At 35.5% G+C, this 22,377-nt stretch overlaps 2 non-coding genes across 2 annotated transcripts; one reads left to right on the top strand and one right to left on the bottom strand.

Annotated features, from left to right (window-relative positions):
• The first annotated feature begins 1,307 nt into the window (after positions 1-1,307).
• LOC121221533 (small nucleolar RNA R71) lies at positions 1,308-1,413 on the top strand. Its single transcript, XR_005918923.1, has one exon. It is a non-coding gene; the product is annotated as a small nucleolar RNA R71 (small nucleolar RNA).
• A 2,727-nt stretch (positions 1,414-4,140) lies between these two features.
• Positions 4,141-4,247, bottom strand: LOC121221440 (small nucleolar RNA R71). Its single transcript, XR_005918831.1, has one exon. It is a non-coding gene; the product is annotated as a small nucleolar RNA R71 (small nucleolar RNA).
• Between the last annotated feature and the right edge of the window lie 18,130 nt (positions 4,248-22,377).

The raw sequence follows: 22,377 nt of genomic DNA, 5'->3' as shown, positions 1-22,377 counted from the left end.
GCCTCACCGTAATATGATTCACTGATGTTGCAAGGTATCGTAAAGCTTCCAAGATCCTTCAGTTTCAAAGGTATCTTATTCTATAAGAATGCACTACACTCCTTCGTCAAAGCGACAGTCTCATACTCACTAAGTCATTTCTTATTGGATAGAATATCCTTCATAAACTTCATATAGTTGGGCATCAATAGAATGCTGATGTGTAATTACTTTAAATCATCCAAGAACTTATTGAATTGTACCTCTTGTTTCTTTCTATTCTGTTGAAGTATTTGGGGATATAGAATTCTAGGTTGATATGGACAACTTTTTTGAGGAGGCAAATCTGCAGAAGAGGGTGCTAGATTATCAGAATTCACTAGTTTAGGGTTTACCTCATCAAATTTTTTAGCATTTGATTTTTCTGTTGTAAGGACTTCAACTGTTGGCTGACTTCCCTTATTTTCAGTAGGTTCATCCTCAACCACAACCTCTTTAGCTTCCAAAATCTTATCACTTTGTAACTCTACCACTTTGCATTGTTCATTACCCAAATATCTCAGATTTTCTATATCACTTGGCAAGGCTCCTTACGGTCTACTATGAAGTTCAGCAGCTAACTGACCCATCTGGTTCTCCAGACTTTTCAGTGTTGCTGCTTGACTTTGGATTATAGTTGCTTGACTTTGAACCAAGGCATCATTTTTCACCATGTATGCTTTCAAAAAGTCCTCAAAAATATTTGATGACTCAGCTTAAGGTGGTTTTAGGGCTTTTTGGTTAAACCCTTGGTTTGATTGGGTCTATGTTGCATCTGATTGTTGTTTGGTCTAATTCCTTGGTTACTCCAGGAAAACCTTGGATGATTCTGCCACGAAGGATTGTAGAAGTTGGACTGTGTTCCTTATCCTCTTCTATTTTGATACTTGTTCCTTACATAATAAACTGACTCAAGGTTTGAAGGGCAATTCTCAACAGAATGACCATCCCCACAATATACGCACAAAATAACATCATACTGACTTGGTGATTGAGTTGCAAAATTATTTAAACCATTAGTGGTAAACTATTTTAACATAGAGGAAATAGAAGATACTTGGGCAGAGAGTGAAGTCAGTGCATCCACTTCATGCATTTTGGCTACTCATCTTCCTAAAATTGCTCGATTTGTGTGCCATTGGTAATTGTTTCTTGCGATCCTCTCGATGATCTCGTAAGCCTCATTATAAGACTTAGAAAAAATCACACCATTCGCAGAAGCATCCACCATTAATCTTGTGTGTGCATTGAGACTGTTATAAAATGTCTCCTATTGGATACAATGAGGAATCCCATGATAACGACACTTACGAAGTAATTCCTTGAATCTTTCTCACGCCTCATAGAAATACTCGTCATCCAAATGTTGGAAAGTAGTTATCTCATTATGCAACTTTGCGTTCTTGCTTGGGGGAAATACTTTACAAAAAACATTTCTGGTAATTCTTGCTAGGTAGATATTAAACTTGGTGGCAAAGAATTCAGCCATGCTTGTGCTCGATCTCGCAACGAGTATGGAAACAATTTTAACTTCATTGCATCTTTAGTTAGACAAGCTATCTTAAACGAATCACTCACCTCCATGAACAAACGAAGGTGTAAGTGTGGATCTTTTGTAGGCATACCACTAAAATGGCCCACCGTTTGGAGCATTTGAAACATCACTAGTTTCAATTCGAATTATGGCGCCTTAATATCTGACCTTCTAATTCTTGTATTTAACTCATTAAACAGTGGCACAGTGTATTGTCTGATGGCACGATCCCTATCATCAGCAATAAGGATTGGGTTGTGCACTTGTTCAAGTTTACAAGCAACTTTTGACCGAGAAGGGGGAAAGATCAAGAAGGAAAGTAGCTGAAGAAGGAGAAAACGCCAGCATCATCTTTAACAACTGCAAGACATTGTACTGCCGGTGTTGAGAGTTGAGTAGGCGAAAGCCATTACCTCGTGCTTTCTCCTTTAATTCTTATCGTATTTCCTTTAGAACTTAATTGTTAACGATGAGTTTGGTTACTGCATTAAACTTGAACTTGATTTACCTAGCTATGAGCTAAATCTCTTAAGCTTGAGATTACTTTCCTGAACCCTTTAAGTTCTATTAATATTCACAATTTATGTTGGAATTATTATACTATTTTATTCAATGGTATTTCATGCTTTATACTGGTTATGTGGTAACGAATATGTGGTAGGCTATTAAATATAACTTAATACCGACAGGGTTAGGTTAACTGGATAGACATTGGATAATATGAGTGAATGATAAATTATTTATTTGCAGCAACCACTAAACTTAGAGCCTTGCCCATATGAAAGAAGGTAGAAAATATTAGGGGTAGCCAAACTCAAGTCTATAGACATATAATATCTTAGGGGGAGACAACCCAAGTTTTTTTCTCTCGAAAGAAGCAGACTGCTGTAGAAACCTATAGAGGAGTAGAATATTCAAGACTTTGCTATGGCATAAATAGTGTAATAGCCCATTTTTCAGTGGTGTCAGAAAGAGAGGTTTCAAGGTCACCAAATTCTACGAGTAAGTTCATAAATATTATTTAATATTTATGAGCTAATTGTGACTTTGAAAAGGTTTTTGATATAGTGATTTTTGTTTTATAAACGATTTATTAAGTTCATTAATGTCAACTGGTTTTAGAAAATAAGGTATCGAGACCTCGTTTCTATAACCCAATCCATAAATATCTTTATAAATATTTACAAAGTTTCATTAAGGTGATTTTAAAGTTTCATTGAAAAATTTTAACGTTTGGATAGTTAATTTATTAAAACGGACTTAATCGTGAAAAAAGTAAATTTTGATCACTATTTGATTTGAGTGATTAAATGGTTAATTGAATAAAGGAAAAGGCGCTTAAATGGTAATTAGACCATTCAATAAGTTAGTGGATGGTTCTGGGCAACTAAAAGCATGAAATAGGATGATAATTTAAGTAGACAAAATGGTAATTTTGTAATTAAAGTAATTAAAATAAAACCAAAATCCATTATCATCTTTTACAACCTATCTTCGCCGAATTCTAATGGAGGAAAAGCCATTTTTGTGATGAAGCTTTCATCCATGGTATTATCTTTGCATGGTATGTGATTTTAGCCCTATTTCTTTTAATTTCTATGTTTTTGAGGTCATTGCAATTAGGTTCAGCTATCCCGTACCTTTGATTTTGTGCTCTATAACCCTATTTCGGGGACAAATACGGGTTAGGGGTGTTACAAATAGTTAGAGAGGGTAGATGCATTAGTAACCCCTGCCATCCTAATCAATATTGATATTCCTTAATCTTATTTTCTGTATTTACCGTGGCATTCTTGTTTTGTTTACTTGTTTTGTTTTGCATATTTTATACATCATCATTCTCTCATTTTGTCACTAAATTCTCACTTTTATTTTGCTTTAGCATTAATTAAGCTACACAATTTACACATTTTATTGACAAGCGACAAGTTTTTGGCGCCATTGTCGGGGATTGGCAATTGGAGAAATTTGGTTTTTTTATTCTCTTTTGTTGCATTTGTTTTAGCTAACTTAGTTGCATTGAATTTTTGCAGGTTTTCTCAGTGCATGAGTAGAAGCATTACTGTTGACGAAAAGTATCCTTTTGACCCAAAAATCGAAAGAACTTTGTGTAGGAGGAGAAGAGGACTACGTTATATGGCTAGGGAAAGAAATGATCTTGGTCTAAATGATACATTGAATCCAAATGGTCTGGATGTCAATCTTGCTATTCATCATGTGATAGATGACCGAGACAGACCAATTTGAGAGCATGTAGTTCTAATTTTGGATGACCTGAATCCAGTGATAGTAAGACCACACATACAAGCTCAGCATTTTGAGTTGAAATCGGTAATGTTCCAAATGTTGCAAACAGTTGCACAATTTGGGGGGTTTCCCACTGAAGATCTAAGACTACATTGAAGGCTTTTTTTAGAGGTCTGTGACTCGTTTAGACAACAGGGTGTTCTTGAAGATGCCTTGCGGCTTAAATTGTTCTCATATTCTTTGAGAGATGGCTTAATGCTTTGCCATCTAGAATAGTGGTATCACGGAATGACTTGTGCCAAAGGCTTTTGCTACGGTATAATCCGCCAAACATGAATGCCAAGCTCAGAAATGACATCACATCTTTTCGGTAATTAAAGGATGAAACACTTCACGAAGCTTGGGAAAGATTTAAGGAATTGTTTAGAAAATGTCCTCTGCATGATTTTCAGCACGTGACACAGATGGAGATGTTTTGTAATGGACTAAATTCACATACAAAGATGGTAGTCGATGCTTTTTCCAATGGTACTTTGTTAGATAAATCCTATAATAAAGCATATGAGATTTTGGAATGGATTGCCAACAATGGTTATCAATATCCTACCATATGAGTTGGGACTACCAGAAGAGTAGTGGGCACCATTGAGTTTGATGCAATCAGTTTATTGACCGCCTAGGTTTCCTCTTTAGCTAATATGATCAAAACAATGAAGATGCCAACTGCAGTCTAGGAGATGAAATCAGTCCAGCTATCTTTTGTTTATTATGGTGAAGACCATGTATTTGAAGAATGCATATCAAATTTACGCATACTACATGGGTAATTTCAGCCTAAATAACAATCCCTATTCTAACACCTAAATAAGAAGCATCTATCCTCCTTCAACACTGGCTCGGATGGCGTCTTTGAAAATAATAGCAAACCTAAATCTGCCCTTCTCTAGGGTCTACTGCTTCCCTATGTGGTGTCTTAGCCTCTCTGGCCTGCTTAACAGGTCGCGGATTTGGGCTAGTAGGGCATGTTTCTCTTTTGGGTTGATCCCTCTATTTCCCTTTCCTCTCATGCTCCACGCATTTAATCTCCTCAATAATCCTGGTCTTCTTGACCAAAGCCTCAAACACACGCTCTTGGTGCAGAGCTATCGAAAACATCGAGACATGAAACACATCGTGAATACGATCTAACTTAGGTGGCAACTCGAGTTGGTAAGCCACAGGACCAACCCTTTTACGCACTAGATGGGGACCATTGAATCTAGGGCTTAACTTACCCTTTCGACGAAATGTCAAAACTTTCTTTCATGGAGAGACTTTAAGGAAAATGAAATCTCCCACATTGAACTCAATGTCCTCGCACTTCAAATTGGCATATGACTTCTGTCTATCAGAAGGTGCCTTTTGTCTATTAGAGTGCCCAAAGCCTCGTGAAACTTTCTCCAGAATCAAGACGTGAATCTAGGATCTCGATCTGAAATAATTAACACTGGCACACCATGCAATCTCACTATCTCAGAAACATAAAGCTTAGCTAACTTCTAGAGAGAGTAATCAGTACAAACAGGAACAAAATGGGCAGACTTAGTCAATCTATCAATCACAACCCAAACTGAATCTTTCTTAGTAGGCGTTAAAGGCAACCAACTAAAAAATTTCATTGTCACTCTCTCCCACTTCCACTGTGGAATTTGAATCGGTTGGAGCAACCCTGATGGAAACTGATGTTCAGCTTTAACCTACTAGCAAGTCAAACATTTAGATACAAATTTGATCACTTCACATTTAAGACCCAGCCACCAATACACTCCCTCAAATCGCGATACATCTTAGTACTACCAAGATGCATAGCATAAGGGCTACTATGTGCTTCTTAAATTATGGATTGTCTCAAATTCTAATCATTAGGCACACAATATCTCCCTCTAAAGCACAAAATTCCATCAGTATTAATCCCAAAGTCTTCAATCGAACCATCCTCAACCTATTTAAAATGAGGTGTTAGAGTTTCATGTAAACTTTGTTTATCCTTGATTTCCTGAACCCACGCAGGCTTTACTTGCAATTTAGCCAAGATACCCCCATCATCAAAAAGACTCAAGCGAGCAAACATAGCCCTCAAATTAGACATTGCTTTTGAAACAGCCCGTTTTTAGTGAAATCGGAATAGTGGTTTCAGGACCACAAATTAGAAGACAAAAATTTTATTTATTATTTTATATCCTTCAGCATGATAGTAATACCGTATAAAAATTTCGTTAATAGTTTATTTTTATTCATTTTTAATGATTTATATGTTTTTGGGATCGTTGGACTTTAAACCACAAAATTCCATCAGTATTAATCCCAAAGTCTTCAGTTGAACCATCCTCAAGCTATTTAAAATGAGGTGTTAGAGTTTCATCCAAACATTGTTTATCCTTGATTTCCTGATTCTATGCAGGCTTTACTTGCAATTTAGCAAAGATACCCCCATCATCAAAAAGACTCAAGCGAGCGAACAATGCCCTCAAATTAGACATTGTCTTTGTAACAACCCGATTTTAATGAAATCATAATAGTGGTTTCGAGACCACAAATCTAAAGCCAAAAATTTTATTTTTTTATTATTTTATATCCCACAACATGATAGTAGTACCGTATACAAAAATTTTAATAGTTATTTTTTATTTGTTTTTAATGATTTATATGTTTTCGAGATTGTTGAGCTTTAATCTAGCTAGCCCGGGGATTAATTTGTGAAACTATTAAACTATTAGGGTTTTACCATTAATGAATATGTATGAGTTCTGATGAGTTATGATAGTAAATGAATATTGATTGTTAAATAAACAACTTTTGTTAAGAGATTTTTGATGAAATTGTCAAATAGGGACTAAATTGAAAAATAAAAAATTTTACATGGTGAAATTGTAAAATAAATGAAATATAGGGATTGCTAGGGACCTAATTGATATTCGACTATAGTGGGTTATGGTGAAATTGCATAAATTTCCACTTTTATGATATAATGACTAAATTGCAAAGAAACTAAAAGTGTAGGGGAAAAACGGTAATTTTTTCAAAATATGATTTTGGGTTAATTTGAATAAAATACATATTGAATTGAGCTAAATTTATCTATATAGATCAAGATAGACCTCGGACGGCTTTAGATCAGGGCAAAGAGAAAGTCTCGGATTAATTGCCTCCGTATTAACGTATACTCATCGAGGTAAGTTCGTGTAATTATATTGTACTTATATGTTTTCAATTGAAATTTACATGTGCTGTGAAATGCCATATATATATACCTATCGTATATCCAACAACATACGATGATTACCTATCGTAGGATACGAATGACATGTCATTAGGGTTTACATGATTCGGGTGCTGGTTCTGAACATCCTACCGATGGCTGAGGTCCGACATCGTGTGAGCAGCATCGTGTAGCTATGTTCTGACCCATAGCTTGTGTGAGTAAGCCTATTTTCACAGCTCGTGTGAGCATTCTGATTCACAGCTCGTGTGAGAATACATGTATAGGATTTGATGGATAACAATTATATGATTTAGCACACTATGTGTGAGCTATCCCACGGTATTCTAAACAGTTCAACGGGCACTACACTGATACAACATAGTGAGAGCTCGATACGAACTATTACAAGGAAACATGTGAATTACATTGAGATAATGATACAAAGTATATCGAGAAATGAAATGGATGATACATGTATAGGAAATTTAATCAATGGTTGTGCTCATCCATGTATATTGGTTATATATGTATTTACATGACTAACATGTTTGATTTATATGCTTAGGCATTTGGCCAAATTGTGTTGGATTATGCCATGTTTATCTTAGCTATTATGGAATTAAATGGTAAGTTACGTTTTAAGTTATACGAACTTACTACGCTTAAATGCTTACTCTATGTTATTTTATGTGTCTATAGTGTGTGGGAAGATCGTTCGGGTTGGAAGCTTGTCGGAGCTATATCACACTATCCACTGGCTCTATCGATACTTTCGGGGGTTTAATTTTTTTTATAATGACATGTATAGGTATTTTGGCTAATGTTGGCTCATGTTTTTTGGTTATTGAAATGGCCATGTGGTTTGGCTTGTGTTATGGTAATTTGGTGATGAAATGAATTTAGTGTTATGTAAATATTAGCCTTGATATGTTTGATGTGTGGCTTGATATGTTTCAATTATAGAAGATGAAATGATAGTTGAATATGCATATTGTATACGGTTTGTAACTTGTTGGAGATGTTGTGAATTGGTGCTGTGGTTTGAATGGCTTGTATGACTATTGATGCTAGTGATTGAATGATATAATTGGTACCATTTGGCGTGTTTTGGTAAGTAAATTCAATAGTATGTATCGATGCAGTATGCCTAGAAGTTAGTGGATTAATTTGGCCAAATACATGCTTATACATGTTTACATGTTGTCATTTGAGGTGCCTATAGGCATATTGGTTGTATGTTATTATACCTTATGTGTATAACTTATTTATGCATAATTTTGGTGCCTTGTTATGGCTTGTATATATTTGTAATTTTGGGTGTAGGTACATGCCATGATGGGTGAGAAAAATGGCTTGTAAATGGACTATTTTCATCCACACAGATAGAGACACGGGTGTGTGTCTTAGCTGTGTGTGACACATGGCCAGGTGACACAGCCGCGTGTCCCCTGTAGCTTTTAAAGGTTTGCAAGTCAGGCTTTTATACGGCTTAGCACACGACTTGGTATATGGGCGTGTTGGGTTACTTCGAAGGCTACACAGTCTGGTACATGGGCAAGTGGCTTGGCCATGAGACCTAAGTTAGTGAGTTACACATGGATGGACACGGGCTGGGACACGGCTGTCCCTACTTCTAATGCCCGCACAACCATGTGACCCCTGCAATTTTCAATATTTTCCTTGTTTCTAACGTGTTTTTAAGGCCTCGAGGGCTCGTATAGGGGACAATATGAATGTTTTGGTTTGCATTTAATATGTTTATTGATATGATATAAAAAATTTATAAATATGTGTTCGTTTGAATTGTAAACTCTGGTAATGATCTGTAACCCTAATTCGACAACGGATATGGTTTAGGGGTGTTACAGTCTTTCTGCTCAAGGCATTAGCTATAACATTGGCTTTTTTAGAGTTATACTCGATCGTGCAGTCATAGTCCTTTAAGAACTCAATCTACCTTTTCTGCCTCAAATTAAGTTCCTTCTGGGTGAGGAGATATTTGAGACTCTTGTCATCGGTGTAAATAATACACTTCTCACCATACTAGTGTCTCCAAAGTTTGAGAACAAAAACAACAGTTGCCAACTCCAAATCATGAGTCGGGTGATTAAATTCATGTGGCCGAAGCCTTCTTGAGGCATATGCTACAACTTTACCATCTTGCATTAGAACACAACCAAGCCCAATATGCGAAGCATCGCTATACACAACATATTTCTTGCCATATTCTAGTTGAATTAAAACGGGAGCTTCTGTCAACACGGACTTCAACTTTTCAAAACTGCCTTGTTGTTCGTCTCCCCACTTAAATGGAATATTCTTCCTCAACACCTTCGATAATACCCAACAAGACCCCAAAAAATCTGAATTTCTGAAACATTCTTTGGTTGCTTCCAATCTAGGATAGCTTCAACCTTCTTGGGATCTACACAAATACCCTTATTTGATACCACGTGACCCAAACACATCACTTTCTTCAACCAAAATTCATACTAAGTTTAGCAAAAAGTTGTTTCTCACTAAGTATTGTAAAAACACTTTTAAAAACTCATCATGCTCGATTTCTGACTTGGAGTACACAGGGATGTCTTTAATGAAAACCACAATGTACTAATCAAGGAAAGGTTAGAAGACACGATTCATAAGATCCAGGAAGGCAGCTGGTGCATTCGTCAACTTAAAAGGCATGACAACGAACTTGTAATGTCCATAACGAGTTCTAAAAGCAGTTTTGAGAATGTCAAATTCTTTCACTTTGAGTTGGTAATACCCAGATCTTAAGTCAATTTTGGGCAAAACTGTTGAACCTCTGAAGTAATCGAATATGTTATCAATCCTTGGTAGAGGGTACTTATTCTTGATTGTTAATTTATTCAGTTGCCGATAATCAATGCACAACTGTAAGGTTCCATATTTCTTCTTCACAAATAAAACCGGTGCACCCCAGGGTGAAACACTAAGTCTAATAAAATCCTTATCCAACAATTCTTGTAACTGCACCTTCAATTCCTTAAGCTTTTTTGGTGCCATGCGGTAGGGAGAGATGGGCGGTAGGGAGAGATGGACACCGGTGCCATTCTTGGCAATAACTCAATTTTGAATTCTACTTCCCTCTCCAGAGGCAACCTTGATAGTGTTAGAGTATGCCCAAAGATCAATCATGAGATGGTTCTAATAACATACTTGATTTATCATGTTTATTAATATAAGGCGTTACTATTATTATTTCAGTTTCTTTTCTGTGTATATAAATAAACTGTTTTATAATAATGTCCTGAGAATAATATGATTAGTCTTAAAAGTTCCTTAGTCAAGTATTATTGTTGGATAGGACAACGATAATGCATTAAGACTAACATGTAGTTGATTGATGATAAAGAGTTGTCATTGATATGGAATGTCAGAATCATTACATGAATATGTGTGTTAGAGAACAACATATTGGACATACCCATTATGAGTATGTTTCTTGGATTATTATGTAATTGTCATGACATTACTCATAATGATTAATATTTATACGATCCTCAGACTTGAGATCATCATAATCCCAACATCGTGAGTTGTATATTTTGATACAGTCAAACGTACACCGTAACTGGTTGTTCTATAAAGACTGATGTTGGATATACCACAATCTATGTAGAGGGATATGGTTGGTCGATATAGGATAAGTCCCTCCTACATAATAGGAGTAATATCTTAGGCCACTTGATTAAGTGAGACTAGAAATGCATGGCCATGCTCAAATAAGTTGATATTAGATGTCATACTTATTTGTATATCGTAGTCTGCTTAAGATATCAAGGAACATGGAATGGACAATGCAAGTGTGACTATTCCATGACTTGTGTCCAATCCAGATATAAAGGACTTAAGGATTATTGCATAAAAGGTTAATCATAAAAAATGTTATGTCGAATCATGATCTCTTGTGACTTAGGTAGCAATGATGCATTGCTAGATGCCACTCATTGTTTGTAGCATTCGAATCATTCTAGTGTTACTGCTAACGTTACAGGAACCTACAGGGTCACACCCTATAGTTGAAATGAACGGAATAAACCATAGTTGGTATTGTTTTTGGGGTCGCTTGAATTAAATTAATTATAGAATTAATTTAATTCAGTAATCAAATTTCCAACACATTATGTACAAGGTTGTTGTATGTACAATGACGACATGAATTTGGTTAGCATAAGAATTCAAATAAATATATGGTTTACCGAACTTACATTATAATTAATGTAATTATAATTTTCGGTATAAAGATATTATTAAATTTATTTAATTCCTAAAAACCCTAAAACAAAAGGATATATATATAATCCCGTTTTTCTTTGTTTGAGCCTAGCACCCGTCAAAGAAAAATAACTCTCAAAACTGTTTTGGGGATTCTTTTCTTTCGTAGTCAACTGGGTGGATTATGTAGAGGCCGGGATCACGATAGATTGCGGCTTGGTTAGACAGCAGATCAGACTACTCGTTGTTGAGGTGTTATTGTCTACTTTGAATAAACATTAGGTAATTTCATAACCTTGATCACCCCGATTCGTTCCTCACACATGGATCCATGGATAGGGTTGCCGATTTTTTTTTCGCTGCGCCGTAGGGGTGCTGGCGATCCAACAGTGGTGTTAGAGCCACTTGTGTGATACAGACTCGGGTTTAAATACTTGGGTGATGCAATTGTATGAGATGCATGCTTTAATTTTAGTAAATTTCGACTGTTTAAATCGTTTAATAGTAACCTGATAACCGTTCCTTTTAACAATGGATTAAATGTTAATCATGATGTTATGGCCTATTTGGTTTTATGTTATTACAGTTAAGTGTTAACAGATCTATAATGGTGCGACGGTGGTGTTGACAGTTTCCAGAATGGATTACATGTTTGTGGAACAAGGGTTGTTCCGGCATGAAACCTCAGGGGTTAAAATCCCAAAACACGATTCTGTTGATAAAAATTATCAAATCGTGAGGTTTCACTTGAAACTCAGCCCCCATATTCTTAAATTATGTTTATGATAAATAAAACTTGGTAGGCCATAAAAGTTGAAAGGATATGTTATAATTCACCTTAATAAAGTGTTTAATTATGTATGCTATTTTTGACTTGCACGGTGTTTGAAATGCATAGTTATAGCCCAACGGCCCATTTGATAAAAAAAGGTTGTAATTTTATAAATATGGCATGCATGTCGTGCCTTGCTACTATTCTCTCGTATTTCTCTTCTCATCTTACTCCCTCATATGTAAAACGAGTTTCTACATATTGTAATTTGTAAGAGTTGCTGTGGGCTAGTCGAGAAGGAAGATGGGCCAACTAGTGTGGACTGATAGCTTGAAAACCGACTTACACCTTTAGGTTTCCTTTTGGTTCTCCCATTGGCTTGGGTTGCGCCACCTTAGTTTATGGGCTATAATTATTGCATTTATTTATTACTTTATTCATGTATGAGATGCTATGGATGTCTAAAGCATGCCAAATTTTAAACATGTTAAAATTTGATAATAATAAACCACATTAATTGATGAGATCAATTAAATGGCTAAATGGACTATAGTAAACCATAATTGGTGAGATGAAACGATCTTAATAAAATCCCTCTATTAAAATATTAAGTCAACATAGCCTTCCAATTTTGCCCTCGTTAAGGCCTCGATCAATACTATGTAGGTTTTGCTAAAGCGAAGTACTAGTATTTATCTTGGTTAAACGCGAAGAATAAACAAGTGATATTCGCAGGTTAAAATTGGTTAATGACTTGACTAGGTTATTCTAATAGGATTAGAAACCTAGAGGCAAGTAATTTGGATAAATCATAAGATGATTAGAACAAGAGTTGTTCACCAAACTTTAGGAGTTACATATGATGTAATTAGCAAGTGTTGCTTACCTAGATAACCATAATCTTGAGAGTAAAGCCAAAGCTGACTTAAGAGGAGGTGAAATATGGATCCTTAACCCACTTGAAATGCTTTTCGAGAAAGCCTTTCCGAAACTAACGTATGAGGGTATTAGTTTTGTAGTAAAATAGTGGGAACATCATTTAATTAAGTCCTTTAATGATTAATATAAATTTGATAAATTTCCACACGCATAATTTCATTGTTGTAGACATATTATGGCTGCAAACACAAATACACTATCATTGTGATCGGTCCTTGAGAAGGACAAGTTGAATGCTTTAAATTTTCTTGACTGGTTCCGTAACTTGAGGATTGTCCTCAAACAAGAACGGAAATTATATGTCATTGAACAACCAGTTCCTAATGAGCCACCCACTAATGCCTCGAGGGCTGATAGAGACGCTTACAGGAAGCATCTCGATGACATGGTAGACGTTGGATGTCTTATGCTTGCCACTATGAATCCTGAGCTTCAAAAGCAACATGAGGACATGGTTGCTTATGAAATGATTGAGCACCTGAAAGAACTTTATCAGGGGCAAGCACTGCAAGAGAGGTTCGATATCTCTAAAGCCCTATTCCAATGTAAACTGGCTGAAGGAAGCCCAGTAGGACCTCATGTCCTTAAGATGATTGGCTATATTGAAAGCCTGTCTAAGCTTGGGTTTCCATTGAGCCAAGAGTTGGCCACTGATGTTATTCTGTAATCGTTGCCAGATAGCTACAGTCAGTTTGTCCTTAATTTCAATATGAATGAAATTGATAAGACTCTGCCACAGTTGCTCAGTATGTTACGAACTGCTGAAAGCAACATGAAAAAGGTTGGACCCAAGCCTATACTGATGGTCCTTAATAATAAGGGCAAGGGAAAGGCCAAAGTTCAGACAAAGCCCAAGGGCAAAGGTAGGCCCAAGCCTGGAAAAGTAATGGCTACATTGAAACCTAAAGGAGGGGTGGCTAAGGAAGGAAATTGTTTTCATTGTGGTGTGACTGGACATTGGAAGCGGAACTGCCCTATCTATCTTGAGGAAGTCAAGAAGGCCAAAATAAGCAGAACGTCTGCTTCAGGTATTTATGTTATTGATATTAATTTATCAACTACTACTTCATGGGTATTAGATACTGGTTGTGGTTCTCACATTTGTACTTCTGTACAGGGACTGCAAAGGAGTAGGACTTTGGCTAGAGGAGATGTGGACCTACAAGTTGGAAATGGAGCAAAAGTTGCTGCATTAGCTATGGGAACATATAATTTATCTTTGCTTAGTGGACTTGGTTTATGTTTAGAGGATTGTTATTATGTGCCCAGTTTGACTAAAAACATTATTTCAATTTCTTGTTGAGACAAAATTGGTTTTGAGATAATTATTAAGAATAATTGTTGTTCATTTTATCTCAATAATGTTTTCTATGGTTCGGCACAATTGAATAATGGCCTCTATGTTTTAGATCAAATGAATCTCATCTACAACATAAATACTAAAAGATCAAAAATAAATGACTCAAATCAAACTTATCTATGGCATTGTCGTTTGGGCCACATAAGTGAGGAACGCATATCCAAGCTCCATAAAGATGGTTTCTTGGATTCATTTGTTTTTGAACAATTTGAAGTATGTGAATCTTGCTTATTGGGAAAAATGACAAAGTCTCCTTTTACTGGTAAAAGTGAATGAGCTAGTGATTTATTGGGCCTAATACATTCTGATGTATGTGGGCCAATAAATATACAGGCTAGAGGAGGATTTCATTACTTCATCATTTTCACTGATGATTTCAGTAGATATGGGTATGTCTATCTCATGCGCCATAAGTCTGAATCCCTTGAAAAGTTCAATGAATTCAAAAATGAAGTACAAAATCAATTAGGAAAAACTATCAAGACACTTCGATCTGATCGAGGTGGGGAGTATATGAGCTTAGAGTTTGATAATCTTTTGAAGCAATGTGGGATTGTCTCACAACTTACTCCTCCTGGTACTCCTCAATGGAATGGAGTTTTTGAAAGAAGAAATCGAACTTTTTTAGACATGGTTCGATCCATGATGAGTCATGTTGATCTATCGACTTCCTTTTGGGGACATGCACTTGAGACAGCTGCTTTTACACTAAATCGTGTTCCATCTAAATCGGTTCAAAAGACACCATATGAGATATGGACTGGGAAATGTCCCAGTATGTCTTTTATGAAAATTTGGGGTTGCGACGCTTATGTTAAATGTCAGACGTCTAATAAGCATGAACCCAAATTTGAAAAATGTATTTTTGTGGGGTATCCAAAAGAAACCAATGGATATTATTTCTTTAATCCCACTGAGAACGAAATACTTGTTGCTCGGACTGGTGTCTTCCTAGAGAGAGAATTTGTTTCTAGAAAAGGAAGTGGGAAAAAGATTGAACTTGATGAAGTTCGAGAATCGCAAAATACCACTGAACCAGAGATAGAACAACAGCAAGTTCCACAAGGGGTTGAGGAACAAGTAATTGCTGTAGAAACACAACCACCGCGTAGATCTTTAAGGGAATGCCAAGCACTTGAGAGATATGGATTTCTCGTTACAACGCATGGTGACTTTCTATTGATAAATCAAGATGAGCCTAGGACTTATCAAGAAGGAGTGACAAGCCCAGACTCTGAGAAATGGCTTGAAGCCATGAGATCTGAGATGGATTCCATGTATGAAAACCAAGTATGGACTTTGCTTGACTCACCCGAAGGGGTTAAGCCCATAGGGTGCAAGTGGGTTTTCAAAAAGAAAACCGACATGGATGGTAATGTACAAACATACAAGGGGCGATTAGTCGCTAAAGGTTTTCGCCAAGTTCATGGTGTTGACTATGATGAAACCTTTTCTCCTGTAGCTATGTTTAAATCCATCAGGATCTTGCCAGCTATAGTTGCATTTCATGACTATGAAATCTGGCAGATTGAAGTCAAAACAGCTTTCCTTAACGGGAAACTTGAAGAGGATGTGTACATGACACAACCTGAAGGTTTTGTCAATCCAAAGGATGCTGGAAAGGTATGTAAGCTACAAAGATCCATTTATGGATTAAAGCAAGCTTTTTGAAGTTGGAATCTTCGTTTTAATGATGCGATCAAAGAGTTTGGTTTTATCAAAAATGAAGATGAGCCATGTGTTTACAAGAAAGTTAGTGGGAGCACTATAACATTCTTGGTACTGTATGTGGATGACATACTTGTCATAGGAAAGGACATACCTACCTTGCAGTCTATTAAGACTTGGTTAGGAAGTTGTTTTTCTATGAAGGACTTGGGCGAAGCAACTTACATCTTAGGAGTAAAGATCTATAGAGATAGATCAAGACGACTACTAGGAATAAGCCAAAGTACATACATAGACAAAGTACTGAAAAGGTTCAGTATGGAAGAATCTAAGAGAGGATTCCTACCTATGAGACATGGTATTTCACTCTTGAAGGAAATGTGTCCTTCAACTCCACAGGAGAGAGAATGCACGAGTAAAATTTCATATGCTTCTGCTATTGGATCTATCATGTATGCCATGTTATGTACCCGTCCAGATGTTTCATAAGCCGTAAGCATGACGAGCAGATACCAAGTAGATCCCGGTGAAGGTCACTGGACCACAGTCAAGAATATCCTTAAGTACTTGAGAAGAACTAAGGATGTTTTCCTAATACATGGAGGTGAGGAAGAGTTAAGTGTAAAAGGCTACACTAATGCTAGCTTCCAAACCGATCAGGACAATTCTCGATCACAATCAGGTTTTGTGTTTTGCCTTAATGGTGGTGCTGTGAGCTGGAAGACTTCAAAGGAAAGTACAGTAGCTGATTCTACAATAGAGGCTGAGTATATTGCAGCCAATGAGGCAGCAAAAGAAGCGGTTTGGATCAAAAAGTTCATTACTGAACTAGGGGTTGTGCCTAGCATATCAGATGCTATAGAACTCCGATGTCATAACAATGGAGCCATTGCACAAGCTAAAGAACCTAGATCTCACCAGCAATTCAAACATATACTTAGGCGCTACCATCTTATTTGAGAGATTATCGACCGAGGGGATGTAGAGATATGCAGAGTACCTACAGATGATAACATTGTGGATCCCTTGACCAAGCCTCTGACACAGCAGAAGCATGATCGTCACACTAAGTCACTTGGTATTAGATATATAAGTGATTGGTCTTAGTGCTAGTGGGAGATTGTTAGAGTATGCCCAAAGATCAATCATGAGATGGTTGTAATAACATACTTGATTTATCATGTTTATTAATATAAGGCGTTACCATTATTATTTCAGTTTCTTTTCTGTGTATATAAATAAATTGTTTTATAATAATTTCCTGAGAATAATATGATTATTCTTAAAAGTTCCTTAGTCAAGTATTATTTTTGGATAGGACAACGATAATGCATTAAGACTAACATGTAGTTGATTGATGATAAAGAGTTGTCATTGATATGGAATGTCAGAATCATTACATGAATATGTGTGTTAGAGAACAACATATTGGACTGACCCGTTATGAGTATGTTTCTCGGATTATTATGTAATTATCACGACATTACTCATAATGATTAATATTTATATGATCCTCAGACTTGAGATCATCATAATCCTAACATCGTGAGTTGTATATTTTGATACAGTCAAACGTACACCGTAACTGGTTGTTCTATAAAGACTGATGTTGGATATACCACAATCTATGTAGAGGGATATGGTTGGTCGATATAGGATAAGTCCCTCCTACATAATAGGAGTAATATATTAGGCCACTTGATTATGTGAGACTAGAAATCCATGGCCTTGCTCAAATAAGTTGATATTAGATGTCATACTTATTTGTATATCATAGTCTGCTTTAGATATCAAGGAACATGGAATGGACAATGCAAGTGTGACTATTCCATGACTTGTGTCCAATCCAGATATAAAGGACTTAAGGATTATTGCATAAAAGGTTATGTCAAATCATGATCTCTTGTGACTTAGGTAGCAATGATGCATTGCTAGATGCCACTCATTGTTTGTAACACATTATGTACAAGGTTGTTGTATGTATAATGACGACATGAATTTGGTTAGCATAAGAATTCAAATAAATATATGGTTTACCGAACTTATATTATAATTAATGTAATTATAATTTTCGGTATAAAAATATTATTATATTTATTTAATTCCTAAAAACCCTAAAACAAAAGGATATATTTATAATCCCGTTTTTCTTTGTTTGAGCCTAGCACCCGTCAAAGAAAAATAACTCTTAAAACTGTTTTGGGGATTCCTTCCGTTCGTAGTCAACTGGGTGGATTACGTAGAGGCCGGGATCACGATAGATTGCGGCTTGGTTAGACAGCAGATCAGACTACTCGTTGTTGAGGTGTTGCTGTCTACTCTGAATAAACATTAGGTAATTTCGTAACCTTGATCACCTCGATTTGTTCGTCACACATGGATCCATGGTTAGGGTCGCCGATTTTTTTTTGCTGCACCGTAGGGGTGCTGGCGATCCAACAGATAGTTCATCGAGAAATACATCGGGAAATTCCCTCACTGTACGAATACCTTCAACTACAGGGTCAATAAAGCTTGCATCTTGAACATAAGCCAAAAACGCTTCGCACCCTTTTCACACCATCTTTTCTGCTACTAAAGCAAGATTATATTAGACAGATAATTCTGAGGTTCCCCTACTGTAAATGGCCCAATTTTCCCGGGCCCGATTAAATCAATAAACACCAAAGAAAAAAACCAAAAAAAATTAAATGTCCAGTCCAGAATTACAGTGGCCCAAAACTAATAAACAGGCCAACAAACCCATTAGTCCAATACCCAATTCAAACCCAATAACCCATTGCAAACCCTAGCCCAAAACAGAAAGAAAAACAGAAAACCCTAGCCTAAGCTCAGCCGCCGCACGCCCCAACCACAGCCCCCGCGCGCGCCGCCTTCTCCGCGTGTGTCGTCACATTTGTACCTGCAAAATGGACTAGGAGAGTCCAAAAGCAAAAAAAAAGTGTAAAAAATAGGAAAAATAGATAAATAGGTGGTATTTTTGGGCTATAAAAAGAGTCCCGATTTTATGTATTTTTACTCATTAATGAATGAAAAGAAAACAAAGAAACATTAGTTCAAATACAAACATTTTCGAAAGTCGATCTTGTATACCTTTGACTTCAGATTTATTTATTTTATTTAAAAAATAAAAACAAAAATAAAAAAATAAAAATCATACCTTTTTATGAGGTGCCGATTCCGATGAAAATCGGTGTTTTTTGGGTCCGTGAGTTGAAAAAACCCAAAAATTTTTATTTTTATTTTTCGGCCACCACAGACGGCGGTGCCATTGCCGGCGGCAGCCGCAATGGTCTGGTGCCGGAGCTAGCCAGATTCTGGAAATCTTTGAAGGGGGAGGGGAGAGCTCTCAGGTTTTTTTTCTGAAACTAAGGGCTAAATGATTTTTTTTGTTTAAAACTTGACTTTTATAGGCCCCCAAAAGGACGTCATTTTGGGCAGGCTTCTCAGGCACCAAAACGGCGCCGTTTTGGTTATGAACCCTCGACCTGACCCGCTCCAACCTCAGGATCCACGTGTTTTTGTGGAAGGGTCTATTTGCGCTTCTGGTCGTTCCGCCCTTTTTATTATTTACAATCAAGTTTTTTTTTTTATTTTTTATTTTGCCCTATAATTTATTCCAGCTTTGATTTTAGTCCCTGATGGAACTGTGCGTTTTGGAGGGTGGGAATTAGTTCCCATCCAGTCCCTCTATCTTATCCGCGTGTTCAATCTAGTCCTCCTTTTTACGTTTATTTCTAATTTTCCCAAAATTTTGTTCTAAAGCTCAATTTGATCCTATTTTGTTATTTTGGCTATTTTATTAAATTAATTGAAAATTATTATTGCTATTATTATATTACCTTATTTATTTATATACTTATTATTACTATAGCAATATCGTTAAATCAATTAGTTTTTATATTATTATTTCCATTATTTTTTTATTCACTAACTTAAACACTTTAAATGCATTTATTTTATTTTATCTCCTTGTTTTTTCTTTTTCCTCTTCAAAACTTTAGACTATTTATCATCGTTAATATTATTATTCTTATTACTATAACCCTAATTACACCCCTTTTTTAATGATCATTTCAGTATTTCCTAAATTAATCTCTTTAATGCTATTTTGTGTATTTATTTATTAATTTCTTTTAGTTTTGATATCATCTTGTTATGTTTTTTTATATTATTGTTTATACCATTATTATTCATTATTATTGATGATTTTGTTGTTTCTTTGATTAATTAATATTAAAGTGATGTATAATGTGATCATTGTTATTTTACATTCATATTCTCGTTATTCGTCATTTTAATATTTTATTCGTGTAACATTTCAAGTATTGCATTAACTTTGACCCAAATGCATATTTTTTTAAATAAAATAATTCATATTTTGGAATTCAAAAAGATCGAATCCTAACTTGCGGGGTCTCAAATTTTTTGATAATTCCAAATATACGACCCCTTTTTTATTAAAAAAAACATGCTTTTTAAAAAATTATCTTCGGAATCAAAAAAGGACCGTGTTCCAACTTACGGGATATGATCTCCTCTCCAAAATCGAGATAGTCAGAAATTTCTAAAAATAAATAAGATTTTCGATGTTTATTCTCGTTTCGGGATGTAAGGTATTGTGCCTTAACTTACGGGACATAAGTTGGTCAATTTTACCCCTTTAAGCGGGAGTGAGAAACTAGTCCTTCGTGAGGTCTTCACCTCCGTGCAGCCATAGGGAAATGTATTCCCCTGAACCGAACTCGGTCCACATGAGCCTATAATGGGTGAGGATCGAGAAATCTACTAGTTCGAGTACCTTTGCTCTAAAAGTCAAACTTCATATAGTGAACCTTAGGAACTTGCCCTAGGTAGAACTATATCAAACCCTAGTAGATTCCTAAATAGGTGCTTTATTATTTCCTATTTGTGTTGAATTCTATTTTTATATATGACACTAATTTTTTTCGTGTTTTTCTTTTATTGCATGCCATTTTGACTGCATAGCATTTCATCATAAAAGGCGTTGGTTCATATTTGGTTACTAGATAGAGAGCTTATCATGGAAAAGGGATTTCTTGGTAAGGTGGAGGATAATGCGGCTTGTCGAAACCATTTTTATGTTTGAAAAAACGGGGATCGACTTTGAAAATAAAAAGAGGAGTCGCCATTGATCTTTTATTGTGGTGTGATCGGATCACCTTGAAAATAATTTTAGGTCTGCGAATTTTGAGAAAATAGGTTCGGGAGTCGGTTACGTACGAGGAAGGGTTAGCACCCTCGTGACGCCCAAAATTGGTACCGAATCAATTTTTTTAATGTCTTAGTGTCAAAATTTTGAAAAGATTTTAAAATACGATCCTTTGAAAAGCACATTTTAATAATTGAATTGGAAAATAAGACCTACCCACTTTAAATAAATAAATCGTCACACTCAGTGAGTTAGGGTGCAACGATTCAATCTTCGAAGTTAGATTCGTCTTTTTAAATTTTAAAAATTCATATGTTTTGAGAAGGATATTTGGTTATTTGGGTCAATCGAGAAATCAAAACCCAGTAAGTTAGGGTTCAATTTTCTTAAAATTCCTAAACACCAAATATTGCCTGTATTTTAAAATCGAGATAACAAAATGTCATATCTAGTAAGTTAGGATCCGACATTTTGAAATCCTAAATGGTTAGTTTTAAAGCTGTATGGTCTTAATTAAAAACACATAGCTATCTAAATTCATCAAGAAAAATTGGAACCCAGTAAGTTAGGGCACTATTCTCTTGAAAGTTATGAATACTAGGCCTTTTCGAAAATTATGAAATAGAACGATTTTAACGTTCCGATGAAACACAATTTCAAAGTAAATGCAATATGATTGAGCAGTAATGTAATATGTAAAAGATACAATTTGTGATTTAAATATGCACTAAGGGATAATAGACAAATAATGAATAAACTCGGACAGAAATAGCAATAACAATTTTAATCATATTATGTAAATACCAATATTACGATTGAAAATAGGAAGAAACTAATGATCAACTTCAAAAGACACCTTAAAGTAAAAAAATAGCCTAAAAATATTATTTCTACATTGGTTCTAAAAAAGTAGCAATATATGTGAGTTTAGACATAAAATTAAGAATAATATAAAATAAAATACATTTATTCGAATGAATTTTGAAATGAATATTATAAGATGTATAAACATGGATCGAGAAGAAATATTTCATAAGCATATTGTGAATAATAATATATAATAATATACCTTGGAATATTTTGCATAAGTAAAATATATAGAAATTGGTATAAAAGGATATAATTTGAAATCATTGATCGATTATACAAAATAAATTATTATATAAATAACGTTAAATGCATG

Source organism: Gossypium hirsutum, chromosome D09 (assembly GCF_007990345.1).
Source record: "Gossypium hirsutum isolate 1008001.06 chromosome D09, Gossypium_hirsutum_v2.1, whole genome shotgun sequence".
NCBI lineage: Eukaryota > Viridiplantae > Streptophyta > Magnoliopsida > Malvales > Malvaceae > Gossypium > Gossypium hirsutum.
This window is presented reverse-complemented; position numbering and strand designations above follow the sequence as displayed.